The sequence below is a fragment of the Rhinatrema bivittatum genome, chromosome 3 (assembly GCF_901001135.1).
Source record: "Rhinatrema bivittatum chromosome 3, aRhiBiv1.1, whole genome shotgun sequence".
Classification (NCBI taxonomy): Eukaryota; Metazoa; Chordata; class Amphibia; order Gymnophiona; family Rhinatrematidae; genus Rhinatrema; species Rhinatrema bivittatum.
The window spans coordinates 528,138,969-528,156,274 of record NC_042617.1 but is presented as its reverse complement, the minus strand read 5'-3'; positions in this window follow the sequence as shown (position 1 = coordinate 528,156,274).

The window sequence follows — 17,306 nt, the reverse complement described above, 5'->3', positions numbered from 1 at the left end:
GCCTTGAGCTGCCCCTGCCTGTTGGCCTGAACGAATTGATGGCACTGTTGAAGTCCTGACCTCTACTGGGTCCTTACAGACTGAGTTGTCATGTCCTGTTGGCCTGTATGGGCCGATGACACTGCAGTAAAAAAAAAAAAAAAGCGCCAAAAACAAGATGCCAATTAAGGCTGGGGATTTACTGAATTCCTAGAAGATCCTGACCACATGCCACTGCCAAAAACAGAACACTATGTACAAGGTAGATAGAAAATTCTCGGAAGATTTTAAGACTTCCACTAAAAATCAATGAAACAAATCTCTTGCAGAGAATGATGCCAGTGTGGGAAAAGTTATCAATCTGAAATGTTTGCTCTTAAGTTTATTTTCAAAAATGATGATTTAAATATGTGTTGCTTTTCTCAGAGACACACAGAGGTTCTCAGTCCTCTCCCAAGCTTTTTCATTTTCAGAAATCCTAGCCACCAAATCATTTCCAGCTGTGATTGAAAACTCAGGAATTCAGGAGCGAGAGGTTTTCACATTTTTTAATAAAAGGTCTTACACCCAAGAAACAGCAGGTTATTATATAGTCTTCAAGGTAATCTCCTGTGGAGGAAAACTTCTGCCATAAATAACACTGAATTTTTTTTTTTGTCCTACTATGCCCTTGAACAGCACTGTGGATTTTGCGTTCATAACTTCATGCATCTGCAAGGGCCTCTCTTATGGAATTTTAAAACCATACTGTAAACCTCTCAGAATTTCTATATCAGCTAATTGTGTGTTCTTTCTGAGTCAACTCTCCATCGTCTTGAGAGACACTGGGAAGTCTACCTTCTTAAAGGCGCTTTGGCCTCACGGGCTGCTCCTTGGGCTGCAAGCTGCTGAGGAGACTGATCCCACGTTGCCGCATGATTGCCTCTGCAAAGTCAGCAGGCATGCCTGAGTCTGCCTGATTGCTGCTATGAACATTGATTCATCTTACAGTGGTGCCAGACTGTATAATATTTGAAAAGCTTGGCTTCTCTGATTCATTTTAAATCCGCTAACTCTGTTGGCAAACTGGGTGGCATAGGTACTACTGCTGTCTGCTTGAAAGGACATGGGCGTGAGAGGAGTCATTTTGTCTAACTACAGCGCTGTATCTTTAAAGCCCTAAGCAACTGATCTATCATCTTCCAACCTCTTTTTGTATATTGTGTTATAATTGTGCCATGCAAAATCACTCTTATGTGCTCTTATTCTGATGTCCAGATACCTTCGAAGATTGGGATAACACTTTGGCCTGCTTTATGTTATGATGCTTCTTAGTACATGGAGAGGGCAAATTATTGATATTTAATTACCATTTCTTAAGCTTGCCAAAATAAATTGCACTCTTAGCATCACTCATTGTTATACTGCATATTCCTATTTTTAATGAAAGATAACATCATCAAACTGTTAAACAAATTGTCCTAAGGATGCAAACATCAAATATTAATCATAACCAGCTTCCTACCATGGCCTTGCCTCCCACCCGTATTCCTCTTTCCCCATATGGTTCCACCAAGAGGGCAATTTTCAAAGTCATTTAGAACTGAAAAGTATACAGGTTGCATAGTGTGCATACTTTTAGCTGCATTGAAAAGAAGTGTTCCTGTGGGCATGTTTACTAGGGATGTGCAGTAATTTTTTCATTTTGTTTTTAGTGCGCACTAATACGAGCTAGTACATACTAATGTGTGCACTAAGGGGCAGATTTAAAAGCCCTACGCATGTAAATCCAGCTGGATTTAAGTGCTTAGGGGTTTCGCGCGCCGAGCCTATTTTGCATAGGCCCGGCGACACGCGCAAGCTCCGGGACGCGCGTATGTCCTGGGGCTTGAAAAAGGGGGCGGGGTGGGGGCGGGGCCAAAGGCCTCTGTAGGGCCTCTAGGCTGGGGGATCGCGGGCGGCCCAGAGGCAGGGCACAACTTGCCAAACAAAGGTTAGGGGAGTTTAGGTAGGGCTGGGGGGGCGGGTTAGGTAGGGGACGGGAGGGGAAGGGGGGGGGGCAGAAGGAAAGTTCCCTCCGAGGCCACTCCGATTTCAGAGTGGCCTCGGAGGGAACAAGGAAAGCCATCGGGGCTCCCCTAGGGCTCAGCACGCGCAAGGTGGACAAGTGTGCACCCTGATCCTGGATTTTATACCATGCGCGTGGCTGCACCACACGTTATAAAATCAGACGTAGATTTGTGCATGCCAGGTTGTGGGCACAAATCTACGCCCGTGCGTAGGTACTAAAATGTGGCCCTTACTCAAAATTAGTGCACACCAGGAGACTTCCAGTTATACTCTGAACAGGCTAGCTGCACGTGCCTGAGCTCCTGTCAGGTAAACACAAAAGAATAGATGCCTGGATCTTTTCCAATACTTTATTGATGCAGAGACGTATCCATAAAAATGCCCGACTCAGGCCGAGTTTCGCAGCTCTACAGCCGCTGCCTCAGGGGCTCCTCTATTCCAGTCAGTGATGTTGTTTCTTCCAATAAACAGTAATTGTGTGTCAGCAATACAAGAACAACTTGAGCTGAAAGGTTCCTAATACAAATCAGCATGTCAAACTGCAGTCTCTGCTCTTATCAGTGACTGACTGAAGCAGCGGCTGTAGAGCTGCGAAACTCGGCCTGAGTCGGGCATTTTTATGGATACGTCTCTGCATCAATAAAGTATTGGAAAAGATCCAGGCATCTATTCTTTTGTGTTTACCTGACGGCTATCATAGATCGTTTACCTCTTTGTTTTCCTGAGCTCCTGTCAGGACAATTAATATTCCTTTCCATTCACGGTGTCGCGGACCCTCGAACAACACAATGTTGAAGCTTAAAGATTCCAGCCCAAGCTCCATACCTAATTTGTGGACCGAGTGCAGCATTAAGCTGAGAAAAGCTTTGAAGAAAAAAGAGGCTGGAACCAGGGCTGCAAAGGGCAATATGGATGACAGCAGATCTTCAGAGGAAGATCAGAAAGATAATTTGGATGACTCCTTTGGAGGTACTGATCCAGTATCCCAACTTCTTGAGACTTTTGAGGCTAAAGCATTGGCTCACTTAGACAATTACATGGGCATCGTAGTGGGAAAAATAGTGCAATTAATGGAATCGGTCCGGGAGAACACCGCACGGCTGGAGGAAGTTGAAACTCATGTTTCAGATGTGGAGGAGTCCCTAACTTCGATGTGCGCTAAGATCAACAAGTTAGATCAGGGGCATACTGTGGCTCTGGCTAAACTAGATGACCTCAAGGACCGCTCCTGGAGAAATAATCTTTGCATCATTGGTCTACCGGAAAAAGCAGAAAGAAGTGATACCGTGGCGTTTTCTGCGAAATGGATGACGACAATCTTGAGCCTAGACAACAAAAAACGATTGTATGTAAGTTGATCGTGCTCATAGAGCTTTGGCTCCAGCCCCAGTGCGTGGCTGCAAATTGCGTGCTCTTATCATCCGTCTGCACAACTTCCAGGACAAACAACTTGTTCTTGATGCGGTACGTAGGGCTGGTTTGTTGCAATACATGGGATGCTGCCATAATGATATTCCAGGACTACTCTATGGAAGTGCAGTGACAGCATCAAGTGTTTGGAGGTGTCAAAAAGGAGTTGCAGCGCTTGGAGATTTAATAAGCAATGATGTTCCTGGCCAAAGCTGCGCATCATGACTGCTAATCAAACTAAAATCTGTGCTGCCGTGCATGGGGCTGAGAGTTATTTGGAAGAATTCAAAAAAGAGGCCCTTTCAGTGTGAGCTGACAGACAAGATTCAACACTGACGTGATCACTCTTTTGTCCATTTTGTCCCGGCAGGGAAAGGGGAAGCTGATGTGGGCAAGTATCGAGGAAGTTCCCATGGTGTGTGTGTGTATAGATTTGTGGTTCTTTAAACCAGGGGCAATTCCTGGGGAAAATTTTATTATTTTGTTTTTTTGGGGGGTTCTTCTCATCCACTGTTTCCTTTGCAGCCTCGGAGCTTGGACAGCCAGTTTGCTCAATTTGTGTGTCAGATGGGACCAACTGCATGTGGATACTTTGGCACTTATGGATATTTTTTCATCTGTTTTTATACTGTACATGCTTCCTTTTGTTGTGGAAAAGCTCTAATGTTGTCTTTAACCATGTCCAGCTCTAATGTTGTCTTTAACCATGTCCAGCGGAACCAGCAGTCCTTTTTCACCCCTGGGCAGTCAATTATTGAGTGTGATTGCGATGACCATTGGCTTGGCACAGGGGATGGGGCAAAGGCTTGGAAGATGTGCATTTTCACCACTCCCTGTCAGCATTTGGATTTCAGCATATGTTCGATGTACTTTCATTTGGACCCCCTCTTTTGTTTTTTCAGCCACTGCTGGCTTGGGCTATGACAGCTCCTCTTGTAGAGCACGGGGAACCCAGCAAACATAGGTCACATGGCCAATTTGAGCAGCCCACTGGGGCATGCCCAAAGCCCCAATAGGCCAATCCGCCCTCTCTTGGATTGTTCCTTATATGCTGTGAGTGTTGCATGGAGTGGTAGACCCCTGGACCAAGACGAGGTTGGTGCCACCTTTAGAAGAGGAGCTCCAATAAGTCCTCATCATTGGGAGGCAGATACAGGTGGTGGAGACCGAACCAGACCTTCAGCTATACCAGCCTTCATTCCTCGCAGGTTGAGCCCTTGGGTGCCGTGACCAGCAGGATTTAGGAGTGGGACTCCGGAAGAAGATGATCCTGAAGGCAAAAGGCAGAAGCGAGGTCGGATGTACCAGAGGTCGGGGCTGGCAGCTTTAAATTTGTAAGTAGAGTCCCACGTGTACGCTTAGGGGAACTCGGTGGTGTCAGCATCGGGAGGCACAGTGCGATTGAAGGCAGGCCGTGGCGGCAGGAACCGACGATGGGGCAGGCGCGCGTCCTCAGCCCCTACAGTGAGGAGACCTGGCTGCGCAGGCCCGCGGCCTGGGCACCTAACAGTGAGATTTGTGTTGGTGAATATATATATACCCAACCAAGGTAAAGTTGAATTTTATAGAAGCCTGGTTGAAACGCTGATATCTTTTGGATTTGACAGGTTATTAATGGGTGGGGACTAGAACGAGTGTATGTCTGCAGAGCTGGATAAGTCATCTAGTGGTGGGTCTGGTTCTCGATTACAGTCCAGCCATAGAGTACTTTTGGATTCCCTGAAGTTGATGGATATGTGGCATCATTATCATCCTGGTAAGCGAAATTTAACTTTTTATTCATATAATAGAATTGATTATTTCCTATGCTCTGCCAATTTTTTGGTGCAAAGTACAGATTGTACAATCTTTCTAGTGTCATCTCTGACCATAACCCTGTGGAAATTGAACTTCTCTACGAACCTTTCGCTCACTGGGATACTCTTGGTGTCTCAATCTTTCTTTGTTAGGACGTAAATATTTCCCTGACTCGCTATGAAATATAATAACTGAGTTTGACTTTTGCACCCGGTAGAGGACTATTCCCTGATACGTCTCTGGGAAATTTTAAAGCTTATCTTAGAGGTAAGCTTATCAGCTATTCAAGCCACCTCCAGAGAGAGAGGGGAAAATGTAAAGTCATGCTACTGGAAGAGATTGGTAAATTGGAAAAGTAACATATCAAGATTGTTCTCCAAAATCATATAGAAAGCTAGAGGAGCTGCGAAAAAAATCTCCAAGTGCTAGAGGTGACTGATATAGAGAGGGCCTTGTGATATCAACTTTTGAAGTTTTATGAAGATGGTAATAAGCCTGGGGCCTTCTTAGCCAGGGCAGTGAAGCAGAAGCAGTATAAATCTCATATCGCCTCAATGAGAACATCTACGCGTTCTTTTTCATCTAATCTTGAAGACATTGTTGACCTCTTCTGTCAATATTATTCAGAGAATTATTCGGATCCAGCCCCCGGCAGAGATGACTGGTAAGACAGGTGCAGCTAGCTTCCCTGGATGCAGAAAAGGCCTTTGATAGGCTATCTTTGTCTTTTCTTTTGCAGTACTGCGGAATGCAAAAATTCCTGAAAAATGTATCTCTTGGGTTCAAGCCATGTATGCGAAACCATGACGCGGCTATTGGATAATGGTACTCAGTCCCCCTTTGTAACATAAGTCATGGTAAGCAATAGGGTTGCTCTTTTTCTCCACTATTGTTTGATCCTGTCATAGAGCCATTAGCGTTAGTGATTTGGAGAGATCCTGGTGTTAAAAGTCTTCAATTTGGTAGGCGAGAGCATAAGATTTCATTGTATGCTGACAATGTCCTTATATACATGTCAGACCTTTCTGCTTTGAGGCCTGCACTGTTGAGGTTGTTGAGATATTCTGGTAGCATGGCCGGATACAAAATTAAGTGGGAGAAATCAGAGACCTTTCCCTTTGGATCTAAGGTTTCTAATTCCAGAGTGCCAATCACAGTTTCGGAGGGTTTGGGAATGACCAGTAATTGGGAATCTTTGTTCCTAAGGTCTTTAAAGATTTTTATTCCAAAAATTATGATCCTTGTATCTCTAAAATTAGCTGACATTTGCTAGCCTGGGAGGATATCATTTTTTTATGGATGGGGATGGCCAATTTATTAAAAATGAGTATTCTACCGAAGTTGCTATATTTGTTTCAGCATATTCTCTGTAACCTTCCTATGCGGGTGTTTGATGATCTCTATCTGGCGTAATAAAAGGGTTCAGATCAAGCTGAGTCATTTGTGATTACCCAAATATCAAGGTGGCTTAGCTCTTCTAAGCCTGAAGCTTTATTACTGGGCGGCATGCTTACTGTGTTTAAAAATGTGGCTGGGGCATTATGAAGATTCTTGGCTTGTATTGGAATGGTTGCAAGCAGATGTTACAGATTTGGCTATTCTACCTTTTCTTCCGGTGACATCCAGCCCGAGAAGATGGGTCACAAGGTGTAGTCCTGCACTAGCTCTCACTTTGTGTGGAAACAAGTTCAGAATTACTTGGGAAAAGATTATAATGACTTTTTATTCCCACTTCACGGTAACCTGCTTCTTTCAGGTTTTTCTTTTTTGCTGGTATTTAAGGACAGGAAGGAAAAGGGGTTAGTGAGTTTATTGCAGCTGTGGGAGGATGGATCTTTTCGCACCTTTGCCTCCCTTGAAGATTTTGAATTAACCTTTGATACTCATGTGCAGTACTTGCTGCTGCGCAATGTGCTGGCTGATAGATATGATCTCTCCAGTGTAAGACAGCCTCCAAATGGGGTTGAAGCCTATTTAGGTGACCCATGATGCTCGTGCAAAGGTATCACAGCTTTGTACTGGAGAATCCTTTTAGGGAAGTTTTGAATCCGAGACCTCACCAAATTATTTTAAATAAATGGAATGAAGATCTTGGGCTGTTCCTCACTGTACAGGATTGGCAGAAGATCTGGAAGGTGGCGCACCGTAGCTCTGTTTGCCTTAGATGAGTAAAACTGATGGTCAAGCTGCTGCATAGGATTTATCATACCCCAATTTATTATTGAAGAATGTTTCCTGGAGCTGATGATACCTGTTGGAGGGGATGTGGTGAAAGAAGCACTTACCTACATTTGTGGTGGCAGTGCCCAAGAGTGCGATGGTTTTGGGGTGGGGAAGTTACACAGGAGACAGCAAATATCTTTGGATCTCCTATATTCATACTACTTCTCAGGTTGGGTTGCTGGGCAGATGGGTAGGGTCTGGAATACCTGGGAAGTATTGTAGTTTGTTGAGTCAACTCTTACTTGCTGCTTGGCTCACAATAGCCACCTTCTGGAAAAGGCATTCCTATCTGGATCTTTGGAGAGCCCAGGTAAGGGAGCTGGCTATCATGGAGCAGCTGCGATATGCATTAAAGCATGAACAGTTCAAGTATACTCAGATTTAGGGAGTGTTTCTTGATTATTGTCGGTCTCAGGGGAGTGTTTGAGACTATTCTGCTAATTATAATCCATGTTTCTGTACTACTAATTTATTGTTTTATGTTAATTTATAGTTTGGAATTTTTGTTAACTTATTGTTTGATTACTTAATTCTGTCCTATCTTCCGACATCCATGTTTTTACTCTCCCTGTTTTAATGTAACTTCTCATTTCCACTTATACGTTAATTGTTTTTTTTCCCCTTGTTCTAATGTAAACCGGTACAATAAGACCTGGTCTTGAGTGTCGGTATAGTAAAAGAAGTTAAATAAATAAATAAATAAATAAATATTCTCTGTGTCTCTACGCCAGGAGTTCATATTGCCTATGTCTACTACCTGTATCTCTTTTTTTGCAGTGATGTTCTTTTGTATATTTGTTTAAGTATGATGTACTTCTTGCAAGATCGTGAATTGTATGACTTCACGTCTTGTCTCATATATGCCTTGAAAAGTTTATAAATAAAGAGTCTGAAAAAAAAATGAGTGCACACCAAAATAAAACAAAACAAAACAAAACAAAAATGGAAAAAAAACCAACAAATGAAACAAAAACACAATACAACATTTTTTTTGGCTGTACACCTCTAATATTTAATTTAGGGGAGGAAAACTGCATATGTGAACTCCATTCTCAAATGCCCAAGTGCCCTTTTTTGCTGATGGCTCTGACAGGTCGCAGGTGCAAAGTACACCAGCTCTCAAGGCACTCCACTATACACGTGCTAATTTTCAAAAAGAAACAATGTGGGTAGTTTTCCTCCTTGAAAGTTTACCCGAAATTTGAACATTATTGTCACCCACTTAGTGTGCAACTGTGGAGACTACTTGAAAATTAACCCCTGAAGGCTAAGATTCTGTTATTTTGGAATCTATTGCTCTTTGCCTCTTCCATTTTAATGCTATTTTTCTCCTCATAATCACTGTCTGACTGATCTCCCAATAACAGGAAAAAAATATCAGCATTTCCTTTCCAGATAACCTTTTTTACTTTTTTAATCTGTAGTGCTACATGTTTGCCTATGGAAACAGTGGGGAGCAATACAGAGTCACTTGCAAAATTATTGATCTGTATGGTGTATGGCATAGTCAAAATTATTTTTAAGGGTGGATGCAGTCGTTAGAAGCTAACAGTATAATGCTTCTGTTCTCTGAGTATGATTCATCCTTTGCATTATTGGGACTGGTTTTCACATTTCCTTTTCTGCCTGATTCTTTTTTCAGCATTTAAACCCTTTAGAAAATTCTGGTGGACTGAATTTTATCCCTTTTTTCTTGTATAGTTTTGCTTCATTCTTTTCCTTTGCAATGTAGAGAATATATATTCATACTTACCATCCAAATCCTTTGTGTTTTAAAGCAGGGGCTCCCAGCCCAGCCCTCCGGACACAGTCGATTTGCAGGATGTCCAAGTGAATATTCATGAGATACAATTGTATATGTGGCACCCCTATGGGTTGGCCACTAGAGGTCACTAGGTCCCTGTGTAGAACCCTCCATCTATGAGTTTTTCATCCCTCTCAGCCCCTCCCAACCTGGAGGGCTGTGGTTGAACACCTCATCCTGTTTAGCCCAGTCATTTTAGTGCTCAGTGTGGTCAGTGTTAGAAAGACTTGTAACAGTTATGATTATGTTTTAAATATGTAAATCTTGTATTTGGTTTTGTTTGTTAGCTTTGTTCATTGCTTTGGGCAATTGTTTCAATCTGTAAAGTGATTTACAAATTCTGTTAAATAAATAAATAAAGAAAGAAAACAGTGAGGATGCCTTTTTCTTCCTCTCTGGTGGCCTCCCAGCCTCACCCTGTGCCTTAAGTGTGAAGGGACTCCTCATCATGCACACCTTGCTTCTATTAATTACAGAGAGAAAGAGATTTTGAGCTGGATTCCCTTTTGGGCTCTCAGTCCAGAGGACTGAAGACCTGTGAGCATCACTGTACTCCCTAGGTGGGCAAGACTGATGACAGATCCTTCTGAGAGAGGTTGTGATGGCTGAAGATGTTTCCAGTTTTATCTTTAAAACATATTTTTGGACAATTGTGTTGTGGGGGTGGGGGTGGGGGAGTCTGACTCCTTCTCCCTCCTGGGATGTAGAGCTGAGGTAGCCTGATCCTCTTTTTACGTTTCCTGTCAGAGAAGTCCCCAACAACAGAACTAAGGAAAATGTGCAAGATCAGGACATCCCGATAGGATCTCCACTTATGAGACCAGGATGGACTGGCTGTCCAAGAATGAGATGGATTCAGGTATGACTGTTTTTCTGTGTTTGAGGAGACCCTTCCAATAGGAAAAAGATCTAGGCATCATAGTGGATAATACTTTAAAATCGTCGGCTCAGTGTGCTGCAACAGTCAAAAAAGCAAACAGAATGTTAGAAATTATTAGGAAGGGAATGTTAATAAAACGGAAAATGTCATAATGCCTCCGTATCGCTCCATGGTGAGACCGCACCTTGAATACTGTGTACAATTCTGGTCGCCACATCTCAAAAAAGATATAGTTGCAATGGAGAAGGTACAGAGAATAAAGGGGATGGAACAGCTCCCCTATGAGGAAAGGCTGTTCAGCTTGGAGAAGAGATGGCTGAGGGGGGATATGATAGAGGTCTTTAAGATCATGAGAGGTCTTGCATGAGTAGATGTGAATCGGTTATTTACACTTTCGAATAATAGAAGGACTAAGGGGCATTCCATGAAGTTAGCAAGTAGCACATTTAAGACTAATTGGAGAACATTCTTTTTCACTCAACGTACAATAAAGCTCTGGAATTTGTTGCCAGAGGATGTGGTTAGTGCGGTTAGTGCAGCTGGGTTCAAAAAAGATTTAGATAAGTTCTTGGAGGAGAAGTCCATTAACAGCTATTAATCAAGTTTACTTAGGGAATAGCCACTGCTATTAATTGCATCAGTAGCATGGAATCTTCTTAGTGTTTGGGTAATTGCCAGGTTCTTGTGGCCTGCTTTTGGCCTCTGTTGGAAACAGGATGCTGGGCTTGATGGACTCTTGGTCTGACCCAGCATGGCAATTTCTTATGTTCTTATGATTCCCATTTAGCCTCTGTAAGAGTTCTGTGCACGTTTGCAACTTGGGGCCTCACTATCTGTTGAGAGTCATGAGGCCTTTGCAATCTCTTGCAATCTGTTGCCATGGCACATCCTAGGGCAAAGCTCTAAGATATGCACCGTGGGTAGGTGAACGCATCTGGGCACAGGCTAGCCTGAAGCTTAGAAGCACTTGGACACTTGGAACACTTGGAGACTTTGAATACTTGGAGACTCTGAACTCTCAAGCCTCCATTGAACCTGCACGCCCAGGAATAAGACCCAGCAATGTAATGCTGGTCTCTGGAGTAGCCCTCCAGCCACTCCAAAAGCCCTTTCGGACTTGTCGCTTGGGAACGGCTTGAGCAATAGGACAGACAGAGGCTGAGGACATGAAGAGGACTCTGGAGATTTGGAACAAGATGAAGGCACTGGAGACTTGGAACTTAAAAGAAGGCACTGATGACTTGGAACTTAGACAAAGGCACTGAAGACTTGGACATGATTTGGAACAAGGAACATCACTTGGAATGAGGAACAAGGATCCAGGTGAGGACTGAAGACAAGGTTCAGGCAGAAACTAGGAACAAGTAATCCGCTGGCTGGACAAGGTCCATGAGATCGAAACTAGGAACAAGACTAGGAAGTTGGAACTAGAAACTTGGAACTTGGAACAAGGATGGACTTCGAGGACTTGATTCAGCAAAGAAGGACTTGGAGACATGAAAATAGGCCTTGTGCCTACACAACCCACTATGGGCTGATCAAAGACCGCGATGCAGGCACGCCTAAAGGAACTTGGAATTTGGAACTACTTTAGAGATGAGGAAGGAAACCTGGAACATAGGACTTGAAAACGAAGACTTGGACTGAACTCTGAAGATGAAGACTAGGACTCTGGAGACAAAGAACAGAACTCCGAAGACTTGGCCCAAGGACTTGGGCAGTGATGTGACCTACACAGCCCACCGTGGACTCAGGAACCAGGAACAAGATGTGGAACGCAGGTACGAAGATTTGAAATCAGGAACAAAGGCAAAGGCTTGGACTCAGGACTGAAGATGCTGAAGACAGGAACCGGGAACCAACAAGAGACCAGGAACATGTAACAAAGAACAAAAAGACCTTGATGGTGCTAGCGATCCATTTAGAAGGTGAGGAACAGCAGACTGAAGAGCCCTTTTATAGGGCTGCACGCATGGTATTATCAGAAAGGGCCGCTGAGTTTTTCCCAGCGCAGACCCTTTAAATTCAATACAGAGGCATGCACATGCGCCTAGAGGACACTGGCAGGAGAGAGGAATTTGGTGGCAGCATTGGCAGCATTCCAGAGCTGTGAAGATAGATGACAGTGGCGGCAACAGTGCAAGGCAGACCAACGGTATCTCCCCAGCCACAGGGAAGCGGTGGCACTCCAGGCTGCAGGGAGCAGGGCAGAGCAGCATTGGGGGTGAGTGAGCTGCTCAAAGTCAGGCTCGCAAGCAGCAAACGCAACCGTGTGCATAACACCTCAATGGGAAGCTTCCCCCAGATGCATGAAATTAAGGAAACCTACCTAACAAGAAACTCACATTTGTAAAATCAGTCAGATGTAACTTCAGTCTTATCGACAAATTGACTTTCATTTAAATTTTGCACAATCAGTTAATTTTAATTTAACACCCAAAGCCTGGTCCTGCCTGGTTTGTGCCAACATCTCACCCCTTGAGATGCAACTTCTATCTACTCACACTGGAAGCAAAACATCATTGTCTGAGCCCTAAGCAACAGCTTTCCCCATAAAATCCACCATGGGATAGAGAGTCAAGCACAGGAGTTAATTGCTAGCCAGAGCAGCCCCGAAGAAAACAAAAGTTTGTGTGTCCTTGAGACCTAACCGCCCCCCTGCCCCCACCAGTAAGGGTTACATATACAATGGACACAGTGTGTGCTAATATATCACTTTCATAGTCATTGTAGATATCCTAAAAACCTGGGGTGTGTCCTGAGAAATGGGCTGAGGAGCACTGTCCTAAAGAATTGGTGTAAGGGACTGCTGTGAGGGGCCAGGGCTTGGGATCTCTTAGTACCTGCATTTGTGGATCTATTACTTTGTTTTGTTTGAGTCTTTTTTTCACTGTTTCCTCACCCATGACAATGCCATCTTGGGGGTAGGGTTGAAGTGGAATCTTTGCTACATATATTCCATCTGTCATATACACAGGTGTACCCCACTCATCTTAAACAAGACTTAGAGTGGTGTACAACATAATTATATAACCCCTGGGCTAGTGACCCAAAGACCACATTCCATGTTATGGGCTTAAGTTGTTTTACTGACCTCTCCTGATGTTAAGCCTCTCTTAAGTCCAAGATTTCCTGTCAAGTCAGGGGAGGGGGAAGAGATTAACTCCAAGGCCCTGAGCATTGTTGCATTTATATTTTAAACATTAACATTTTCTGGATATGTGGCCAGACCTTCCACTCTGCCACTAAACATCCCTAATTCCATTCCATTACTTAAACAACTCTGGAGCTATCTATCCCCTTTGCCCTTCTCCCATTTAGGAGAGCTGGGATTGGTTGTTCATGCTCTTATAACCAGCCGTTTTTACATTTTATATAACATAGAAACATGTAGGGTGCACAATAGTATACACCCCATAGTTATGAAGGAACAAAAAATGAAATTCCAGACCTATTAGTAAAAATTTGCAACCTATCATTAAAATCATTCATTCTGGCCGCTGACAATTTCTACCGACGGCGAGGGTAGCAGCAGTCCGCTGTTTTGGAGGAGGTTTACCCTCTGGATTACCTTTTGCTGTTTCTTTTGGAGGAAGGATGCTGCCCAGCCATAATTCTATCTCTCTTTCGGGCTCTGACGTAGGAGGGCGGGGCCTCTTCAGACGCCTACAACAGCGGCGTCTGAGCGGAGGAGTCTGCCATTGACAATTTCTACCGACGGCGAGGGTAGCAGCAGTCCGCTGTTTTGGAGGAGGTTTACCCTCTGGATTACCTTTTGCTGTTTCTTTTGGAGGAAGGACGCTGCCCAGCCATAATTCTATCTCTCTTTCGGGCTCTGACGTAGGAGGGCGGAGCCTCTTCAGACGCCTACAACAGCGGCGTCTGAACGGCGCGCATGTCGTCGGCGTGCCGCCTAAGAGGCGCGCGGCTTTGCTGGGCTTCACCGGGATTCGTCTGGGTTGTCGGGGATTGCCACCTTTGTTTCAGCGACCAATGGAGCTTGGCTAAGTGGGACGGTCTCAAAAGGATCATATCTTTATATCTTCATACAGGTACTCAGTTTCTTTTTTCTTCTTTTTTATGCTGTTTATACCTCCTCTTGGTAATGCCACATACCCCAAGAGGAAGGGGAAAACAGCGACCTCTACGCCTAATGTGAATGAAAATCAACCACGTATTTCGGATCTTTTTGGGAGAGCCATAGATTCAACACCAGGAGGTGATGCCGTTGGAGTTTTAGCCCTGGAGCAGGGACTGAACTCCCTGGCATATGAAACATCTTTAAGCCCTGGTGCTCCACTAACACCGGAACCGCCAACGGGAAAAATAGGAGGAGAAATTGTATTTGAGGAATCCAACCTGAACTTGGACTCTTTTTCATGTGATCAAGGGGGGGAAAGAGGTATACAATCCTCCCCGTTAAAATCAGGATTTCTAGTATTAAAAGACCAAGGGAAGGAACTTAGTACTGAAATGACTGCTAAGGAGAAAGGGATGGAAGGGAATCAAGGGGGAACGTTGATTAAATTACCTGTAATAACCCCTACTAAATTTACATTGGAGGGAATAGGTAGTATGATCTTCACAATGCAGAAGTCAATTAATGATTTGACTACCTTAGTTTCAAGAGGGTTTTGAGCAATAATAAATACTTCAGGCAAAAATAGAAAAATTAGATGGAGTAGTAGATAATCTGGGGAATTAAAATTGGTGAGATAGAAAAAGTGCAATTGAATTTAATTAAATCTGAAAAAATTCAATCAGATAAATTAGAGCAACTTGAGAACCAGATTCGGAGAGTAAATCTGAGAATCTTAAATTTCCCAAGGACTCATTTACTTTCACCTAAAGAATTATTTAAGAGTTATCTTAAAAATATCTTGAAATATACGGATGTATTAATTCCAGCATTATCTAGAGTATATTATATTACTCCAAAAATTGAGAAAGTAGATTTACAAGAACAAAATCAGGGAGAACAAAATGAAGATACAAATCTTTCAGAACTTCTGGAAAGATCATCCGATATGGAAATAAATACACGAGCCACCTTGATTGTCTCATTTGTAGATATCTCCCAGAGGGATACTATCCTTAGATTATATTTTAAACATCAGAATTCTAATTTTCATGGTCAACCAATTAGAATGTTCCCTGATTATTGCTTATAACACACAACATAAGGAGAAAAGAGTTTCTAACAATGAGGGATAAAGCCTGTACAACGTGGAGTTAAATTCATTCTACGGTTCCCTGTCGATGTATTATTATGTATCAAAATACGCGATATGTTTTTAATCATCCAGAACAATTGCGTGCATACCTTGATACCTAATCCCATTGGTCTTCTTAAGAATAAGTGGGTAATATATATATATTGGCTCATATAATTAAAATGTTATATTTCTAATATAATCTGCTCCTTCATTATTAGCCAAGTTCTTTAATTACTATTGATGATTTTCAAGGTTTCACGGAATGTATGTATAGAATTCTGTTATGGATTTTTTTTTCTTTTTTATAATGTTGTATTGTGGATACAAACTGTGTATTATCTTTTTGAAAAATGAAAAGTTGAATAAATAAAAAAAAAATAAAAAAATCATCCATTCTACCTGAAGACTGGAGGATAGCAAATGTAACCCCAATATTTAAAAAGGGATCCAGGGGCGATCCGGGAAACTACAGACCGGTTAGCCTGACTTTAGTGCCAGGAAAAATAGTGGAAAGTGTTCTAAATATCAAAATCACAGAACATATAGAAAGACATGGCTTTACCCAAGGCAAGTCTTGCCTCACAAATCTGCTTCACTTTTTTGAAGGAGTTAATAAACATGTGGATAAAGGTGAACTGGTAGATGTAGTGTACTTGGATTTCAGAAAGTGTTTGACAAAGTTCCTCATGAGAGGCTTCTAGGAAAAGTAAAAAGTCATGGGATAGGTGGCAATGTGCTTTCGTGGATTGCAAACTGGCTAAAAGACAGGAAACAGAGTAGGATTAAATGGACAATTTTCTCAGTGGAAGGGAGTGGGCAATGCAGTGCCTCTGGGATCTGTATTGGGACCCTTACTTTTCAATATATTTATAAATGATCTGGAAAGAAATACGACGAGTGAGATAATCACATTTGCAGATGATACAAAATTGTTCAGAGTAGTTAAATCACAAGCAGATTGTGATAAATTGCAGAAAGACCTTCTGAGACTGGAAAATTGGGCATCCAAATGGCAGATGAAATTTAATGTGGACAAGTGCAAGGTGATGCATTTAGGGAAAAATAACCCATGCTATAGTTACACAATGTTAGGTTCCATATTAGGTGCTACAACCCAAGAAAGAGATCTAGGCGTCATAGTGGATAACACATTGAAATCGTCGGTTCAGTGTGAATAAAACAGAAAATGTCATAATGCCTCTGTATCGTTCTATGGTGAGACAGAACCTTGAATACTGTGTACAATTCTGGTCGCCGCATCTCAAAAAAGATATAATTGCGATGGAGAAGGTACAGAGAAGGGCTACCAAAATGATAAGCGGAATGGAACAGCTTCACTATGAGGAAAAACTAAAGACGTTAGGACTTTTCAGCTTGGAGAAGAGATGGCTGAGGGGGGATATGATAGAGGTGTTTAAAATCATGAGAGGTCTAGAACGGGTAGATGTGAATCGGTTATTTACTCTTTCGGACAATAGAAAGACTAGGGGGCACTCCATGAAGTTAGCATGTGGCACATTTAAAACTAAACAGAGAAAGTTCTTTTTTACTCAACGCACAATTGAACTCTGGAATTTGTTGCTGGACGATGTGGTTAGTGCAGTTAGTATAGCTGCGTTTAAAAAAGGATTGGATAAGTTCTTGGAGGAGAAGTCCATTACCTGCTATTAATTAAGTTGACTTGGAAAATGGCCAACTATATCTATTTTGAGATGCGGCGACCAGAATTGTACACAGTATTCAAGGGGCGATCTCACCATGGAGCGAATCAGAGGCATTATGACTTTTTCTGTTTTATTCACCATTCCCTTCCTAATAATTCATAACATTCTGTTTGCTTTTTTGACTGCTGCAGCACACTGAGCCAACGATTTCAATGTATTATCAACTAAGACGCCTAGAACTCCTAATATGGAACCTAACCGTGTAACTACAGCAAGGGTTATTT